The 19,224-nt window shown below is 53.2% G+C and overlaps 1 long non-coding RNA gene and 1 other non-coding gene across 6 annotated transcripts in view; both read left to right on the top strand.

Moving 5' to 3' along the window:
• The window catches only part of LOC140620062 (uncharacterized), a 31,832-nt gene extending 14,594 nt beyond the window's left edge, over positions 1-17,238 (top strand). Inside the window, exons 3-4 of one of the 5 annotated variants that reach the window (XR_012019800.1) lie at positions 1,581-1,744; positions 16,135-17,238. This is a non-coding gene — a long non-coding RNA (uncharacterized lncRNA). Of the gene's footprint in view, positions 1-1,580; positions 1,745-5,788; positions 7,520-7,564; positions 7,979-8,898; positions 13,436-16,134 lie in introns of those variants that run through there. The other 4 variants (XR_012019796.1, XR_012019795.1, XR_012019799.1 and 1 more) reach the window with 4 other exon arrangements.
• On the top strand, positions 13,803-13,909 carry LOC140620459 (U6 spliceosomal RNA). The gene has a single exon (XR_012020244.1). It is a non-coding gene; the product is annotated as a U6 spliceosomal RNA (small nuclear RNA).
• Positions 17,239-19,224: the final 1,986 nt, after the last annotated feature.

Here is a 19,224-nt window from a genome sequence, read left to right as displayed (position 1 = left end):
AGGGAGAGAAGAAACGGGAAGGGAGGGAGACGCGTCAACAGGGATTTCTGCGTCCAGGAGGCTCCGAGTTACAGTGGCTGGGAAACAGCCGTGGAGTAGGGCCGTTGAACAAGAGCAACCCTACAGAAACGACGGTTGGCACTAACTGACCCCGAAGCGGAGGCTGAGCAGGGCTGGGAGGCTCGGCCGCTGGACTCCGCAGCCTCAGATGGGTCTGTTGGGCCGCGTCCTCCCGTCTGAGTCTCTGCGTGGCCTCGTGGTGGGCCTGGCGGAGGGGCTCGGGCCGCCCTGGTGAGGGAAGACCTTGGGAAGCCTAGTGGGTTCCCAGGCCCCGGGGCAGCCCCGGCTGGACACGCCTGCTTCAGACATGCAGGGGATGAAAGGGGAGGCCAGGGATGGGGAGGAGGAGGGGGAGGAGGAGGGGGAGGAGGAGAGGGAGGAGGGAGAAGGGGAGGAAGGAGGGGGGAGGGGAAGGAGGAGGGAGAGGGGGAGGAGGGAAGGGGGAGGGAGAGGGGGAGGAAGGAGGGGGGAGGGGAAGGGGGAGGGAGACAAAGGGGAGGGGGAGGAGGGGGAGGAGGGGGATGTGCACAGACATCTCCCTTCTGGGCGCAGAGGCCCGGGCAGGTGACCCAGCAGCAGGAGCCAGCAGTGGCTGCGGGGGGAGCCCCCCTAACACCTGCACCCCCAGGCCGGAGGCCAAAGCTCCAGTGACGTCACTGGGCAGAGGAGAGGACCTTGAAGTAAAGGGGAAATCAGGACAAAAAGAAGAGAGAAAAGACTGTTCTCCCTACTACTGTGACCTCCAGGGATAACAAACGCCCCAGATGGAGCGTCATGGAGCCGCGGGGACGCCGCCCTCTAGGCAGAGCCGAGTGAACGAGGTTCCCCGGCCTCCCGCGCCCCCAGCCTGGTCCTGGCGGGGAAGCAGGGACCCCGGGCTCGGTGTCGCCCCCTGAGCCTTGTCATTTGCAGTCAGGCCGACGACTGGCAGGACGGGCGCCCGGCGACTCTTGGCGGGCCGGGGATACCGAGCGCCGTGCATTCACAGGGATCCGAGGGGACAGGTGACTTTCTTGGGTCTCAGGGAAACACTGTGACTGGCAGCAACTCCGTTTGAAGACCTCTTACTGACTGGATCGCACGCGGGACTCGTCGCAGATGCCCAGTCCCAGGCCCGCAGTCCCACTGTCCAGCCGCCGCGGTACCACGGCGGTGATGCTGACGCCCGCGACCACCACGGCTCAGGGAACAGGGTTAGAAACAGGCACGATTCGGTTTCGAGCTATGCAAGGTGTTAAGAGCTTTGTTCGCTTAGTCAAGAAATGGTCATGGAGTCCTTTCTCAGGACCGCGCGTTAGGCCAGCAGCGGGCGAGGTCGTGGCAGGCGACACCCTGGCCCAGGTTCTGCAGCCAGCTGGGGGAAATGCTGTGAATTCTGTTCAAAGTTAATTTCTCGGAGTACCAGTCAATTCTAGGAAGGAGAGGAGAAGGCTGCGCAGCACCGGACATGTCCCCTCCCCCAAAATAACCATAGTATTGAGAAAAATTCTTAATTTTGTGGCTTTTTTTTTTTTTTTTAGATTTTTTAATTTATTCATGAGAGGGAGAGAGAGGCTCCATGCAGGGAGCCCAACGCAGGACTCGATCCCGGGACTCCAGCATCACAGCCTGGGCTGAAGGCAGGAGCTAAACGGCTGAGCCCCGCAGGGATCATTTCAAGCACATGGAAGCTGCATAAGCAGAGGTGAGAAGGAATTCTTTCTTGCAGCCTAAAATCTCCGGTAGAAAGACCCCAAACCTACATGGTATTTTGGATACGACGGTGGCCTGGGGAGGTTGAATTCAGTGGAAGGCACGTGTCCTGGGAGCATCTCGTAATTCACGATCAGTCCGATTCCGTCCTGAGTGCCGACCGAGGGTTGGGGAGGGCGCCCTGCTGCTGCTGTGGAATTCTGTGGTTCCTGGCCCGGTTTTTGGCTTGGTTTGGGGATCTTCCCGCTCCCCGCAGGGAGTCGATCCATGGTTTTGAATCAGCAAGTCCCCCTGCCTCTGGCTTCCAGCCAGTCCTACCCGTGGGCAGCACCTGCGGGGAGGCAGGGACATGGAAAAGAGAGTTAGGGTACCGACTCCTGGGGGCCCACCTGCTGGGCCGCACTGCTCAGCGGGGTCCCCGGCTGAAGGCCCGAGCCCCCGAGGGCGGCCGTCCCCATTCTCCTGTCCCTGCAGGTCTCCCTGCACCCTGCCCACACCTCTGTAAACAGTCTTTCATCCGTCTCAAGTGAGCCATCCATTTCCCACTGGGAACACGACAAATGAGGGGAATTTACATTATCCAAAATGTGGAACCTAAAGGGAGGCTTTGCTATTACTTTAATATTGCACGATCTCAAATTCGCATGAAAAAGTAACAAATCTCAAAAGATCCACAGGCCGGTCTGCATCAGTAGCAGGGTCGAGTCAAGGTTTATAGCAACCTGCCTTCGATATCCCTCTCGAGCTTGAACTATTATCCTTCACGACTTTGGGGACCTTCCTTTTCTGCTTTACTTTGAGCTTAAAAAGCGGATGTTGTGTTGTTCAGTAACAATCCCTCGCACCTCAGCTTCGTTAACTCCCTGGCGGAAGGATGAGCAGGATTAACGGGCAGCGCATCAAGGCTGTCATCCCTCTGCCTTTCAGTCACTGGAACTCCATTCCCAGGCAACGATGATCCCTGAAATATTCAGCAACGGGCACGTGACAGCCCTTCTTCTTCCACTGCGGCAACGCACGGGGTTTGATTTTTATTTGGCTTGATTTCATCATTTCAGCCCCTCTTGTTGGGTCGCCGATTCAGGACTAGGCAGTTTGGCTTCCACTACGGCTCAGCAAAGCCAAAGCCAACGGTTCAGCCGTGGGGCAAACGGGCGTCTGTCACCAAGAACCATACACATGGGCCGATTTATGGACACGACCCATCATTTCGGCATTTCTCACCTCCATCTGGAACTCCCTACTCATCCCACTCATTCCTACCCATTTCCACTGCATTGTTTGCAAGGGAATGCATCCTGGACGCATAGCAGGAAAGGGAAGCCAACAATCTCGTGAGATTTGTGTCCAAGGAATATGGATTTAAATCAAAAGGCAGGGACGGGCAGCGGCCCACCTCCTAAGGGGTGCGGGGCCCAGGATGAGAGCACTGCCTCTGGGTCACATCTGCATTCCCATCCTAGTTCCACCTCCTATTACTCGCATGACGTGGGCTAGTTGCTTAGTCTGACTCTTCCTTTGCTTCTCTGTGGATATTACTGATACCTAGCTCAGTGGCTATCCTGGAAATTAAGTGAAATAATGGCAGCGAAGCTCTTAGCCTCGGGTTTGCCCTGAGTCTGTTACCTACACAAACTCCGGCCGTCGCCTTACGCTTCAAGGCGACGCTCCCAAAGGGAGGTTGGTTTCGGTAATGAATATGTCAAGGGGAATAGAAGCCGTTGTTGCAGAAGAATATTCCGTCTTCCTGGATTTAGATAAAACAGATCAAAGAATCCCCCTCCCCACCTCGAAATGCTCATTGAAATCATTATCAACCCAAGAGTTAAGAAGGCAATTTAAGAGGCATAATCGTGGAGACAGGTTTGCTCGGTAAATCAAGGAGGAACTGGACTGGTCGTCAACATATGCGTTTGTCCTTTTGTCTAAACAGGAACAGAGAGAAAGACCAATGAAAGCAGATGGGCGGCTTGAGCAAGAGGGAAAGGAAGGTCTCCTTAGGGACACAACTGGGGTTTTAGACACAAGGTAGTGGGTTTAAAGGGAATAAGACACGCCCAGACCTAGGCGCTCGCAAAGAGAAGATTAGGAGGAAGAGCCAGCCCTCCCCGCGCCTGCTCAGGGATCCCGGGTTTGGAAAGCATCGCGAGCCGTCCTCTTCCAACTCTCGGAAGAGAGTCCCTGGTAAGAGCGACCGGACACACGACGGGCAGGAGGTGGTGGCCCATCCGCTGGAGGGTGACGGCGATTGTGGACGTACTGAGAGGGGAAGGTCCGTGGGTGAATTAGCGGGTGGGTTTGTGGGTGGAACCATCCTTGTGGGTAAAGATGCAGATAAAGGCCTGTGACAGGAAAGAACGTGGCCAGGAAACCCATGGAAAGACCCAATGGAGAGGAGGCCTCTTACAAAGAAGCAAAGCGGGACCAAAACACAGATGAGGTGCAGGCCTTGGGCTGTGGGTCTGATGGAGCTGCGCCTCCCGGGTTGGACTGCGCCGCTCCCGGAACCAGTGAGGTGGGGTGAAGCGAGTGAAGACGGAAAACTTCTTCTAGAACAGGGCAGGCCGGCAAGAGCCTCATCTCTGACTTCCCAGGCCTCAGCGTGGGGAGCTCCCAAGGCAGGGTCCGAAGGGGTGTAGTAGAAAAGCAGTCCCAAAATGTCTGAGTTTCAGTCGATTCCCCGGGAGAGAAATACACGTCGGATGGGGCGTGGTGCCTGGGGCCTGACGAGGAGGAGGAATGCTGCGACGTCCACCGCTCGGGGGGCAAGGGCCCGGCCGCTCGCCCTTCCAGAAGAGAAGAGGCGACCCTTTCGGTGTTGTCTAGTCCTTCCTTAGACTTACTCAACCAGGGGAATTCGGGTTGGATGAATTCACTTGAAGACCCAGAAGGAGAGGCCTTGAGGGAACCGCCCCTCCCCGGCCTGCTGCTGCCCCTCCTCCTGTCCCTGGGCCCTGCGCACCCCGCTGCGTGCCCCCTCCCTGCCGCCCCTCTGCACCCGGCCCTCCGGGCGCTCTGCAGGACCTGAGCCACGCGCGGCAGCTCGCCACTTGGAACACAGCCCTTCTGCGCTGCCATTTGCTGTCAGATTAAAACACACACTGGATTTTGAAGACTCGGCATGAGAATGAAAGTAAAATATCTCACTAATCATTTTTATTCCGATTACCCGTTCAGACGATAATCTCTAATATGTTGGGTTAAATACATCAAAATCAACTCTACCTGTTGCTTCTATGTCTTCCAATGGGGCTACTAGAAATTTCCAAATGACAGAGGTGGTTGACATTACGTCTCTAGTACAAGTGCCCTGGGTCCCAGGCATCCCGCTCCCTCCTCTGCCTCAGGTGCCCCTCGGCACCCGGATCAACCCGACTTTCCTTCTTCGGAACAAGCACATCTCAACCACGTGCTCCAGTGTTCTTAGCCGAAGACTTGTTTGATGAGTGAACCGTCCTCTTACGGTGCCAGGGGTTGACCACGCGTAGGCCCGGCTCTCCACGCGTGCTCATGAGACGCCTGCCATGTGTAGAGATTGTGCTTAAGCCAAGCAGGTGTCCTGGGAAGCGTAAGGCAGCTCTGCCGTCCAGCCGCTAACAACCGAGGTGGGCATCACCCCTCGATCAGAATAATCTGCAATGTTGGCGTATCTCCGTACTTTCCCAGGGCGACGGATCGCACAGCAATTCTAGGCCCAACGGCAGAATGGCGGGCCCTGCATCGTGATCACAGCGGGATTTTCATGGAGGCTTCCGACGCCTACCGCTTACGCCCATGTGCTTCTGACCCACCGCATTATCAAGCCCTTGAAGACTTTTTTTGTTTTTCCCCTCCCTGGCAAGAAATACAGGACATACTTTTCTTTGGCATAGGTGGCGCCGCGAAGGGAGGTAAATGACTTGAGCCAACTTACAGCATTTAAAACAAAATGTCGAGACACCTTCTGCTTGTTTGCTTCTGTTTAAAGAGGGAGAAATCTGGGGGGCTCTTCTTCTCCTGGGCCATCCCGCAACCTCTTCTCCATTTCTTCCCGCAGGAAAAAACAGCAAAACCAATTAAACGGGACGGAGGCTGGAGGGAGGAGGTACTCCTGGGGAAGTGGCTCTTCTTTCATTGAGGAAGCCAATCATGGTGGTGGAAGAAGCCAACGATAACTTCACTTATAAATTGCACACCCTGGCCACGTGGTTCTTAGCACAGATTAGGGACGGGGTTTAGTTTCGATTCTCTTTCTTCTGAATTTGATCATTTTGAAAGAGGAACGTCTTTCCCGAAGCATTCCGTATCTGCAGCCCAGACGTTTCTGCTCATTCTGCGTACAGAGTGGCCTTTTGGACACAAATGCCCCCAAGAGATCGCAATAGACTGAAAATGGCCATGTTTATCCCAAAATGTTTATTTCCTCCGTCCTTCTATAGACACTATAGTCCATTTCCTTTCCTACCGTTTTTTTTTTTTATCTCAAAGAAAGCAAGTTTTATCATTTGAAAGTATCTCGTGCCATAAAAGCAGATCAATATTAAAACAAGGGCATAATCATACAGATCAGTCTCAGGCAACAGATGCGGGATTTAGGGTAGAGAAAAATGAGACCTTTGCCACCACCGTGATCAACTGCAAAGAACAAAGGAAGCAGAGCCCAGCTTCAGGGCGGGGACCTCCCCGCGGGCTCTGTGCCCTGGGCCCGGGCTCCCTCCGTCCGCAGGCGGGAAGGGCTTGACTCTCTGCCTTCAGCCGCCAGAGTGAAGTGTGAGTCCCCGGCTCTGATTATGGTAAATCGTGGGTGTATTTTCCACGTCAGCTGTGGCTCCACCCCCACCGTCACATGCCCCCTTGTATTCACGGACACACTCTCCCCTCTGCCCAACGCCCTTCTCCTGCCAGCACCACCACCCTTCCCCCGCAGCCGCTCCTGCCAGCCGCATGCCCCCACCTCCCTACTCCAGCGGGAGCCCCTCTGAGGACACTTCCCCGACCAGCCTCCCAGCCACCTGCACCGGGCCCCCCTCACGTCCTTTGCACAGATCCCACCTTGGCACTTGCTCGTTTATTATTTGCCTGTAGGTCTGCCTCCTCCCTGGATGGTAAACCCTTGAGATAAGAAACTGGATCTTACTTAAAATGGTACCTATAGGGCCTAGCACAGAGCTAGCAATGCTCAGCCTGTGTTTTTTTGAATGAACACATGCCCTTATGGGCTCAGGGTGATGATGGAACCGAGGATGATTGGACAAAACCCCTTCCTTACGGTGTCCAGAGTATCAAAAAGGTGCACACACCTGGCTTCACGATGGAGCGCGTGATGGTTAAGCTCTAGACCGGGAGGGGCAGCTCTGCGGCATTGCAGAGCCAGGAGCCCATCTGGAATACCAGCCCCAGCACAATGTGAACGCCCATCCCTTCATCCCGTAGGTGGTCGTGGTGGGCTGATGCCGATGTAGGGGCTGCAGGCACATCAGAGAATTAAAGTCTGGAGCACCTGGGTGGCTCAGTTGGGCAAGCATCTGAGTCTTGATCTCAGCTCACTTCTTGATCTCGGGGTCGGGAGTTCAACGCTGGGTGTGGAGCCTACTTTAAAAAAAAAAAAAAAAAACAGGGATCCCTGGGTGGTGCAGCGGTTTGGCCCCTGCCTTTGGCCCAGGGCGGGATCCTGGAGACCCGGGATCGAGTCCCACGTCGGGCTCCCTGCTTGGAGCCTGCTTCTCCCTCTGCCTGTGTCTCTGCCTCTCTCTCTCTCTCTCTCTGTAAGACTATCATAAATAAATAAAAATTTAAAAAAAAACAGACAAAATTTGATGCCCTCATGAAACAGGAGACAGACCAACAAGTTCAAACAACCCCGAAGAAAGCAAGAGATGCCACGGAAGGCCGAGCACGCGGGCAGGTAGTGTGGTGGGGACGCTCGCACGCCGGAGAACAGTCGTCGGGCAGGTCGTCACGCAGACGAGCTCCTCGGCCCTTGAGACCCAACGAGAAAGACTGGAATGAGACGAGTCTCCCTCAACCTCCTCGACTCCTCCAAAGCACACACCCTCCTCACGCCTGGGGCCTCTTCTCCCTCCACCCACCCAGGCCTTCAGGGTGCGGCCCGGCCTCCTCCTCCCTGGGGAGGCAGCATCTCCGAGCCGCTGCTCCTGCTTCCCAGTGTCCTCGTCCTCGGGAGAGACCGTCTCTAATGTGATGCACCATAGAATCACTGGGGACGCTGATGCCCGCTCCCCCCCCCCGGCCCCGGCCCCGGCCGGCACAGCCACACACCCATTAAACCACATTCCCGGGGACTGAGACCTGCAGACTGGCACAGCCAGGTTGAGAGCTCACAACTCACACGGGTCCCCGCACCGTCGCCTTCCATGTCCCCGGCCACGGCACAAGCCCCGGCCTACCGTCCCCTCCCCCCGGGAGTGCATTCCATTCCCTAAGACCCCCTGGGTTTTCTCAGGGACCATCTCACTTGGCATTTCTCCAGATCCTGACACTCTTGCCCCTTCTCTTCTCTTGAAGCGACCTTCCCCCGGCTTCCAGTGTCCCATCGTCACCCCCGTGCTCTGGTTGGTGCCTCTTTGACTCCTTTGTCCCACTTTCCTTACCTTTTCCTCCTTTTTGCTTCTACGGTGCGGGTGTTTCCAAAGAAGCATCTCAGCTCAGTCTGCGCACCGTGCGCCCACCACGAGGCTCGGCGGCATCCCTCTGCTGAGGACCCCCAATCTGTCCAGGCGAGACCCCTCCCCAGAGCACAGGGTCTCGGCTCTGCCTGCCTAGACGCCCACCAGTTGGCCTTTCCGCCCCCTGGGTCGCCCCCGCCCACGTTTACCCCGGCCCGGTCTGCAGCCGGCTCTGCAGCCCCTGCCCCCGCCACCCCGTCTCTCATCTGGACTATCCCACGCATCCTGTTTCGTCCCAAACCCCCTAACCTGTACCTCGCTATAAAACACAAATCCAAGAGCCACCCCGGGCGCCCCAGGTTGTGTCGGGACACAATGCAGTTTGGCTGGTGGCCCACGAGGTCCCGCATCCCCCCCCCCCTCCCCGTCTTGCCGCAGCCCTACTGAAGCGCTTGTGCTTCCTCAGATGAGGCCCGGCTGGAGGCCCAGAGTCCCTCCCAGACCCACCTCTTTGTCTGGTGACCTCTCTTGCATTCTTCAGGACTCCGCTCAGAACCCGCTTCAGGAAGCCTCTCGTACCAGTCAGGATGCTTTCAGCTTCAAGCTAGAGATTCAAGACGGTAAGACGCAGGCTTGGAATCCTCCTGGCAGGCCATGCACCGCAGGCAGCCCCCGAGCAAGTTAATTCAGCAGCCTGCCCATGTCCGCGCCGTCGGCGGCCTCCTCCGTGCCTCGGCTTTCCCCACGTGGTCTCACACCGCAGGCCTCGACTCGGAACATCAGATCCACACGAAACCACATCCAAAGGCAGAAAGAAATAACAGCTTCCCCCTGCCCCCCACCCCAGGACATCTTTTATCAGAGAGGGAAATCCCTCCCAGCAGACTCTCCCGCTGGGCCCATTAGGGGGGTCTAGGCTCCTCGCTCCCCCTGGAGAAATCCTTGGCAAAGGAGAAGCATTGCTATGGTTTCCGTGTGACTGGGGGACGGGGGAGCCCCTCTTCTTTGAATACATTCTTCCTCTTCTTAAGCAAGTTCCCATCGACAAGGATGAGCGGGGACATGGCCGAGGGATAGGCTGTCAACGGCGTCAGCCATGCGCTCTCTCCTCGCGTCCCTCCTCGCTACGGCCTCACCCCTGTGCCCAGCGCCTTCGAGTACTCGGCCATTGGGCTTTCCCAGCTGTCCCGTAGTGCTGGTTCACCTACCGGCCCCTACACCTGCCTCCGTGCGGCTTATTCCTCTCTGAGTCTGCAGCACGCAGCAAGGCCGAGCGCAGAGCGCCAGTGAAAGCTATTGCTTGAGTGTTTCAGTGGTTGAATTAGTGGCATGTTCTAGAACTGTGCTTGTGTCAATGCTAGTAATTTGACCCATCTGTGGAGCAATGGTTTGCCCATATGAAGAGACTTACACGTGACCGCACAGTTTGTACCTTTAGCTGCATGTAATTTTTTTTTTTTTTTGGTTTTGTGACTTAGTCCTCTGCAGCATCAACCAAATGACTACTTTCTTCCTTAAATAGAGTTGATGTTTCTGGATCTCCAAAGGACCATACTGGTGTTGAGCCGTTTTCTTTTTTTTTTTTTTTTTTTCCCTCTTGCGCCATTAAGCGTCTGCCAAGCCAGCGTAGATCAACACCATCTATCGGCGTCCCAGCCTCAGAGCGGAACTCCAGAGGCAGGGCTTCCTCTTCTGGGTCAAGGTGACCCGTAACTTGCATCTTCTTCGTGCTAACCCTCGGTCCGCACAGCTGCAGCATCTCTGTGACGTGGTCAGCGGCTTCTCGCCCTGTGCCTTAGCAAATATTTATTGAGGGGATTAGTGAATGAATCATCTGACTCGCGTGTAATCTTCAAAAACAGCCATAGCAGACAAGAGTCTTATTTAAGAGGTGTCTGCCTCAGCTCAAACAGCTTTAAGAATCACCAAATTAGCAGCTTTTATCCACGTTGACACTCCGTTCTCAAACTAATTACCTGCTTATGCAACTGACCTTATGAAGGGCTGTTGACACCTCCTTAAGTTGTCTTTGGAAATCAGAATTGAACCCAAAAACAATTATGATCTTGCCAGGTTCAAAAACTGCCATTTTGACACGGCCAGAATCTCCCCATTGAATTCAGAAATCGGATTCAAACCCTAAAGTCGGGAAAAGAAGGGATGCGAATCAAACCAGCAGAGGAATAATGAACAGAAACAGCCATTGGTTAACTTAGGCACGGAAATAAGAATAGAAGTGTCCACGGAAGCACACACCGCCACTATTCTATCATAGAATGAACGTTAGCTGGTTGATGGAAATTTTGCTTTTGACGTTTATATGGACAATGGTTCCTTAGCAAAAAGAACTGCAGAGCACTGTCACGCCAATGTCCCATGTGACAATAAGCATCATCCCTTCAGCAGAAGTCACCGCTAGCGTCCTAGACCGTCCCTTCAGAGCAATCAGACATCAAACAGGGTATCCTATTAGACGTTAGGGTCCATGAAAGCAAAGTCATGGCATCATGGTGTCACGGCCCAGACTGCCAGGCAGGGGTACCTTCCGTCACGGGGCCCACGGGCAGGACTTGTCGGAGGATCACAGAGACCACGATGGCAACGTAACCAGAGGCCCGGTAACTCCTGCTGGAATGGAGCAGCGTCCTCACGACAACATGCTCAGGCACAGCCTCCAAACTTCAGCAGTCAGAAATGGGGCTCCTTGGGCCCAGGATTCGGCCTGGGAACGAAGGAACAGAGCTCCCAGCAAACGTGGCCCTGTCACAACAAACCAAGGGCCGATCCTGGCTCACCGGGCCATAAATTCCTGGGGAGCAGGAACAGCTCGGTGGTGACAATATTATTCATAAATAATATTTAGGTTTGGGCTGACTATGCAATGCACATTCATAAAATCATCAAGTGAAGGTGAGCTTTAGAATCTGTTTAATCCAAAACTCCTCATTTCACTAAAGAGAAATCAAATTGGTTTTGTTTTGTTTAAAGACTTTATTTATTTATTCATGAGACACAGAGAGAGGCAGAGACACAGCAGAGGGAGAAGCAGGCTCCAGGCAGGGAGCCCGACGCGGGACTCGATCCCAGGACCTCAGGTCACGACCTGAGCCTAAGGCAGATGCTCAACCGCTGAGCCCCCCAGGCGTCCTGAAGAAATCAAGTTTTAAAGATGGGAAGGGCAAGACCCTTCCCACACAGTTTTGGACTCCATATGCTCTGATTAACTCTTCATACAATAACAATTGTGTAATCTTTTCTAAAGAGAAAAAAAAATTCAGCGTTTTAGCAAAAAATATTTTTTCTCAACATTTATTAATGGTATAGAAAAGTTACTTTCAGCTTCATAAGTTATTGTATTGAGCTGCATGCTTGTGCAATGAATTACTCTTATGCTGCACAGTGAATCAGAGACGAATCTGGGTCGGGCTTTTGTTCAGGGAAACACGTCTCGTCGGGCTGCTGCTTGCATGCTGTTTCCTCTGCAACCAGCAGGCTTCCTCAGAACCGGATAGATCAGATGCACAAAAGCACAATCTGATATGCGTGCAGAAAACACAACTTCACATTCAGGATGGGCTCAGCATTTGTAGGACACGCAGGAATTCAGGCTAAATTCTATTTTTTGAGGCTTTCCGTCATAATATGAAAGACTGTAAGGGGTGTTTATCCGTGTCCACGCTACCTTCCCAAGTACGTTTCTGACAGCAGAGAACTTCCCTTCTGACGAAGATGATTAGCACAGAATTCTCCAACTACAGTTTTATCCATCCATGATTCAAAGAATGCTTCGCAGCCTTGCACTGGGTACGCTTGGAGCCTTGCGTCTCTTGAGCTCCTCCTAGTTCCAGAGTGGGAGCTGGGGCCTCGTGCAGAACGTCAGCGCCTCCGGCCCCCACCCCGTGTCACTTTACTGCGTCAGCACAGTGAGTGGGAGACTTCCAGGAAGTCCTTTGCGGGGGGGGGGGAGCTAACACCAGCCCAACTATAGGTTTAGGGGGCTGGAAACCACGTACATCCCACTAAACCACGCTGGGATACGTCCTCGTTAACCTCTGTCCTGTCAGCGGGATCCCACGGAGTTCACAGCTGTGATGAAGTCACCTGACCCAAGACGACAGGCAAAAGACAGTGGTCTTAATTTATTGTGGTTAAAACACTATTTAAAATATTTTTACAAACACAGTCATGGGAACATAGAGCTGGTGACCCCATGAGGGGCCCTTGAAGCTTTATGACCTTCGCGCTCCTTGTGACCTCTGTATCCTCCTGGAAGAGGCATAGTGAATCATAGTAATTAACTTTCTAATGTTAGAACTTCACATTTTGTGGATAATTACAGCTTATTCATGATATATTATTAAATTTCACATTGCTGAGTTAAGTCTGCTAATATTTTTGTGTAGAATGTATCTGTGTTCATAAATGACATTGTATTAATTTGCATTTCTTGTACCATCCTTGCCAAGTTTGGTATTAAGACAGGTTACATTCGCATGTTCTGGAATAATTTTTATAAAATTGACCTTTTTGTTCCTCGAATGTTTGATATCACTTAGCAAAACTGCCTGGAGCTGGATTATTTTTTTTTTGTAGGGATATTTCCTGTTATTTGACTATTTTTATTGATTATGGAACTATTTACATTTTCTATTTCCTCTTGAATCAGTTTTGGGGTTTTATATTTTTCTAGGATTTTCAATTTTATCTAATTTTTTTTCAATTCGTTGGCATTAAGTTGTTCCAAAGATGGTATTTTCTTTTTAATATATCCAGTTATGTTTTTTACATTTTTACATTACATGATTTTTACATTTACGTTAGAAAGTCAGTTACTATCGTTAACTTGTGCCTCCTCTTTCTCTCTCTCTCTTTTTAAAGATTTTACTTATTTATTCATGAGAGACACAGAGAGAGAGAGGCTGAGACCCAGGCAGAGGGAGAAGCAGGATACACGCAGGGAGCCCGACGTGGGACTCGATCCCGGGACTCCAGGATCACGCCCTCCTCTCTCTCTCTTTTATTAATCTTGCAGAGAATGTCAATTTTATTAGTCTTAAAAACAAAACTTTTGCTTTGTGGATCTTCTTGATTATGTGTTCATTTCCTGCGTTAATCTTTGTTGTTTCCTTCTACTTTCTTTGAGTTTATTTCACTCCTCTTTTTTAACTTCTTAAGAAGAATACTTAATTCACTAATGTTCTACCATAATTATTATCTGACTATCCTCCAGATGACAAAGGCATAAGAATTAGAAATAAAGGTATCCTGACAATATGATCATGTAGAAAATACAAAAGAATGTACCTATCAATTATTAAGTGACTAAGTGGATTTAGTCTGATTGTTAGATAAATATGCCAAGATCAATCTAAAAAAACAAGTTATATTTCCAAATACTTGAAAGAAATGATTAGAAAATGTATTCTTTTTAAAAATATGATTCCTGTGCTTGCTTCGGCAGCACATATACTAAAATTGAACGATACAGAGAAGATTAAGCATGGCCCCTGCGCAAGGATGACACGTAAAAATATGATTCCTAAACTAGTTTCAAAATCCTCCAATATCTGTAAATTTAACAAATATGCACAAAGCATTACTGATGAGAAATTTTAAAGACCTAAGCAAAGTAAAGAACTCTTACCCACTGATCAGGGTTACCCGCTTATGTTTATACCACTGTGGGTGGAAAATAAACTTGTACTAAGGCGATGAAATTCAGAGATTTATTTGTTATAAGTATTTTGGCTAAAAATGCATGCCAGTGTGACATGACTTTCTCAATTCAAAGAGTTTTAATTAAAAATCATCCTCTCTTTCTTCAGCCTTAACTCTGCTCTTTTCAGAAGCCGAGGGGCTTTCCCGTCTGCTAGGCCTCAGGGATAGCTTGGATTAAATTGGCCCCAAGACCACTTTCAAGTCTAAGGCAGGGAGCCCTGGCAAGAACACCCCTTTCATCGTCTCTCTGTCCTGATTCTCTAAAGCAGTTTTATTAAGGGGCAGAATGTCAAAGATAAATCTGCCACGCTTGCCCATCGGTGCTTCTTAGAATATCTACTCTAACCTCAGCTTCTGGTGAGTGGTCCTTCCCCTCCCCCAGCAAGTGAGCAAGTCCCCAAATCTAGTTGATTTATTGGTTTGTCAGGGACAAGTCAGATCCTGGGGCTGGAAGATCAGCGAGATCTGTTTTTAACCACATTCAGGCTGATAAGTAAACAGGGAAACCAATCTTTAATGAAGCCAGAGAGTGGTGCTCCTAACCAGAGAGAGCACTTGGAGTGGGGGAGTGTGAGGCCTGGCTATCTTTCCCAGAACGGAGTCCCATGAGACCCTTCCGGGCTTCTAATGAATTCCTTCTTGTTTATGCTAATTTGGATCGGCTTCTGTTGTTTGTAATAAATAGATGGAGACAGAGTGTTGTGACAGTAGTCAGCCAGGAGTCTGAAGAAGACATGGGGCCTGTCTTCTCTCAGTTATCCTTCTGTCAAAGTGTAATTCCCAAAATATTAAAAACCTGATTTTCATATAGATAAGTAAGCACATGTCAGAGTTTTATTTAGTTCATTAATGAGGGAACCAGGAAGATGGCAATGCTGGATCAGAAGAGAAAATGAAAAATAGGACTTCTGTCGTCAGTGGGGGAAGCAAGGAGAGCTGAGGTAAGATTCCAAAATCAGATGCAAAACTGGTTTATAGCCAAGAAGGCAGTAAAACCATAATATTTAGGGTTGTCCTTTCTATCTGGGCAGGAAATAAAATCGTCACCATCTTACTAGTATTGTACAAGGTCTGAGCCCAAATCAACGGTACAAACTATGTTGCATTCCCATAGAGAGTGAGAGGACCCTTGGGCAAACTGCTCCGATCAGTGCTTCCCAGACTATATGAAAAGACAGACTTCTGGGCCCTGCTCCTAGAAATTTTGATTTAGTAGGTCTTGGGCTTGGCCTGAGAATTCGCATTTTAGCAAGTTCCCAGGTGACATTGCTAGTCAGCAAACTACATTTTAAGTAGCATGACTAGATGACATCAAAAGGTCATGAAATAACCCTTTTGCTTATTACTGAGGTTTGACTAGGTTTTCTCAAACCTCCACCCTGTGTTCCCAAGAGAGCTAAACCTCTGGATGAAGAAAAGCAAAGCGAGGCAGACAGTTCTGAGTCCAAAACTGAGTGTAGGACTGAGATGAGCACAGTGAGGTCATAGAGGGGAGTCGTGTTTCCCTGCGCTAGGTAGGTCTCAGTAGCACAGACCCGCAGGGCAGGCACTTGCAACCCCCCCCCCCCCCCCCCAGCTCCCATCTGCACCTTTGGTTTTATTGCAACACAAGGAAAAGCTTATTCAAGCCACACCAGCCAGTGACAAAGAAGAAGAATCTAAAGAAAGAGGCAGAAAGCAAATTCCTTTTAAAATCAGGAACTCTGCTGGCCTCGGCTGCCTTCCCAGGAGGTCTCAGTAGCACTAAAAGGAAGTGCAAGAGGAGAGAAGACAGTCGCCTTCTCCCGAGGCAGCAGTCCTGAGCTCACTGCAACAGCCCCTTCTTACCCTTCTGGCTCCAGGAGATCAGGTTGCCAGAGAAATCACAGGGCACTTGACTACATTTGAATTTCAAATAAATAACAATTTTTAATGTAAGTATGTCTCAGATATTTCACGGGACATATTTATACTCCAAAAAAAAAAAAACACACATTTTTTAAATCTGATTTAACTGGGTATTTATTTGCTGTATTTGGTGTATTGGTATTTTTTTTAAATTTTTATTTATTTATGATAGTCACACAGAGAGAGAGAGAGAGGCAGAGACCCAGGCAGAGACCCAGGCAGAGGGAGAAGCAGGCTCCATGCAGGGAGCCCGACGCAGGACTCGATCCCAGGACCCCAGGGTCACACCCTGGGCCGAGGGCAGACAATCTACCACGGAGCCACTCAGGCGCCCAAATTATTACATTTTTGCTGAACTAGGCCCTAGTTGCACAGCAGTGTCACTCGGCAACTTTTTCAAAGATGACGTTTGTTTAGAAAAACTGGCGTATTTCACTGACGCTCCCCGTATTCCCACAAAGCACTTTTGAAACCGCGGAGGCTTGTCAGCAGGACGCCCCACACCCAGGGGTGCCAAAGGTCTCCTCGGCCCTGGAGGCCACTGCGAGCGGTCGCCATACCTGGCGAATACACCCGCTGCCTAGGGCGTCAAGGAGAGCGTCCCCGTGAAACTGCCAGGTGCGACAGGACGGGGGACGCTACGCCCCTCCCGCCTCAAACTTTTCACATTTAACTTCCTAAAAGGGAAATCGGAGCCTTAAAGGAAAATACCCGGACGACAAATCCACTCCGTCTTCCAAACCCCGATTCGGTGATTGAGCCCGGCCCGGCGGGTCCGCAGGATGAGCCTTCGGCGCTCACCCGTTCACACGGAGGGAGGAGTCGTGGACCCCGGGTGCTCGGCCCTCGTGCGGCCGTTGGACTCTGTGAGAATGTCTTGGGTCGAGTGTGAAAGCGCGTTGCCGATGTCCTCCCCACAGTCACGTCTGCGCGACCTAGATTTCAGCCGCGACCCCAGGCGGACCGTCCACCTGTACGTGCGGGTCGGACCCACGCGTGTCCCCCGGTGGCTTTAGGATCCCCGGGCAAGCGCAGCCGACTCATCCCACCATCTCCAGTGGAAATTATGGTTCTTACTGTTCAGAGCTGTTTCAGCGTTGCCCTGGGGGACGAACCTCAAAGACCCTACGGGGTAGTGCACTTTACGTACAAAGCAAGGACGGGATGTTCCGTGGGATGGCTTGTGTGCCTGGTGCAGGCAGCACCGGGTGGAATGAGAGTGCCTGTGCCTACCGGGGGGATGAGTCAATGCCCTCAGGCCTCCCCGAATCCTCCGGGAGAGCGAGAAGGTCGCCACCTTCACACAGGCCAGGGGGGCGGGGGGGGGGGGGGGCAGGCTGCACGGCGGGGGGCGGCGTTCAAGGCCGCAGCACGGAGCCAGCAGCTTGGAACTGCGATGGCATCATCGTGTCCTGAAGCTTCCCGCCACCCGGCCTGTGCCTGCCACCTGCCCCGTTCCCGCCACCTGCCCCGTTCCCGCCACCCAGGCCCCCGGCGGGCGCTGCTCCTCACTTCCCTTTGTGATCCCGTCTCCTCACCGTCCCCCCAACCCACCGCCGCAGGTGCACCCGGGAACTCCACACGCACTTGCACTTCGCTCCAGGAAAGTGCATCCCCAGCTCTCCTCACCACACCCCTGCCCCCCAGCAGTCCCGAACCACTCAGGTTCTCAGCTCAGCGAGCACAGGCCGCTTCCCTCCAGCAGACCTCTGCACCTTCACATCCTCAGGCTCCAAACCCGTGGGTCCATCCCCCCTTCGGTCAACCTGGGGAGTCGGGTCCTTGAACAAATCTTGAGGCCACTGTGCCTTATCCTCAGGCCCTCTTGGCTCGTCCTTGCCCTCGCAGCCTTGCCTCTCTCTCTTCTCCCCCCAGGCCCTCCCGCGATGTCACCCGTAACCCTCAGTGTCCTGCAAAGGGCCTGCCCGTGAGAAACCACCCTCCACGCACCCCGGGCCGCTCTGCCCACAGCCGCTCCCCTCGACCTGCCCTGAAAGTGGCTCCACAAGTGACACTCATGGGGCGCTGAGCTCTCCAGACGCCACGTGCTTTACACACATGACCCAGCAGCCCAGCAGGGGGATTCGCTTAGTTCCAGGGTCTCACTGGAGGGACACGCAAGGCTCCTGGACACACGTGACTTTCCCATTCGTGCGACCTGACCTGACCTCGGCCCCTGCACGTGGGACCGCCCCTGCCTCGCTGGCGGCCGAGCTACTAAGGCGGCGCCTCCCGCCGGGACCGTGCCCCGGGGGAGGGGGGCAGCGTGGTTAGCACCCCCAGTGCCGAGCACCCAGCGTGGGGCCCTCAGGCCGCGCTCACGTAGGCCGGGCCATGTTTTGGGGTCCAGGAAACCCCAGGTCAAGGTGCCAACCCGTTCCGTCCTCAGGAAGACTCTCCTCCTGGCTGGGAGGCGCCTGCTGCACCCCAGACACCGCGCTGGATCCCGCAAACTCAACCAGCCCAAGCCGCTGCCGCCACGGAGAGGCAGAAAGACAGGGAAGGAAAATAGGTGCTGGGGGTGCTACAGGACCACGGGGAGGTAGGCGCTGCTAAGAGGAGCGGAGGTGGGACGGGATGGGCCTCGGAGGGGGATGAGCGGCGTCCACGCGGCCTCGTGCACCTGGAACTGATGACGCTCTGTGTTAACTGCGCTGGGATTAAAGTCCCAAAGACTTAATTTAAAAAATAAATACAAGAATAGTAGAGTGAGGGCTGTTGCTTTGCCCAGGGTGGCGGTGTGTGGGGGCGGAGGGCGCAGGCGGGGCGGGCAGTGCGCTGGCCCAGGCAGGTGTCCCCCCCGCCCCACCCCGCGCCCCGGGCCTAAGGGGACGCTGCTGGGCCGCCCGGGGCGCTCGGTCTAACACCCCGCGGGGTGGGTCGGTCCAAACCGGGACGTTAAGTCAGCAAACGCGCGCTTCCGTGATGATCACCAACATCGAGCACTGCGGACGCCGCTGCCCGGAGCTGCACGAGGCCTCACTGGCTGGAGCCCAGGGCCCCGGGGACAGGAGCAGGAGGGGGGCGGCTCCGGAGCCCCACGTGGCACAGCCCCCAGGCCTGGGAGAGGCGGGGCGGGGACCCAGGACAGCGCCTCAGGGCGGGGACGTGGCATGTGGGGTGACCTCAAGACCTGAGACAAGGAGGGAGTCGTCCCCTGCATCGGCCAGTGTAGACGGAGGGCGGGTGGAGTGACGAGGCGTGGGAGCCGGGGGGCAGACTGGGGAGAGAACAGGTGAACCAGTGGACACAGCCAGTGGCC

Source organism: Canis lupus, chromosome 28 (genome assembly GCF_048164855.1).
Source record: "Canis lupus baileyi chromosome 28, mCanLup2.hap1, whole genome shotgun sequence".
NCBI classification, from domain to species: Eukaryota; Metazoa; Chordata; class Mammalia; order Carnivora; family Canidae; genus Canis; species Canis lupus.
The sequence above is the reverse complement of the archived record's forward strand: the minus strand, read 5'-3'. Positions and strand labels throughout refer to the sequence as shown.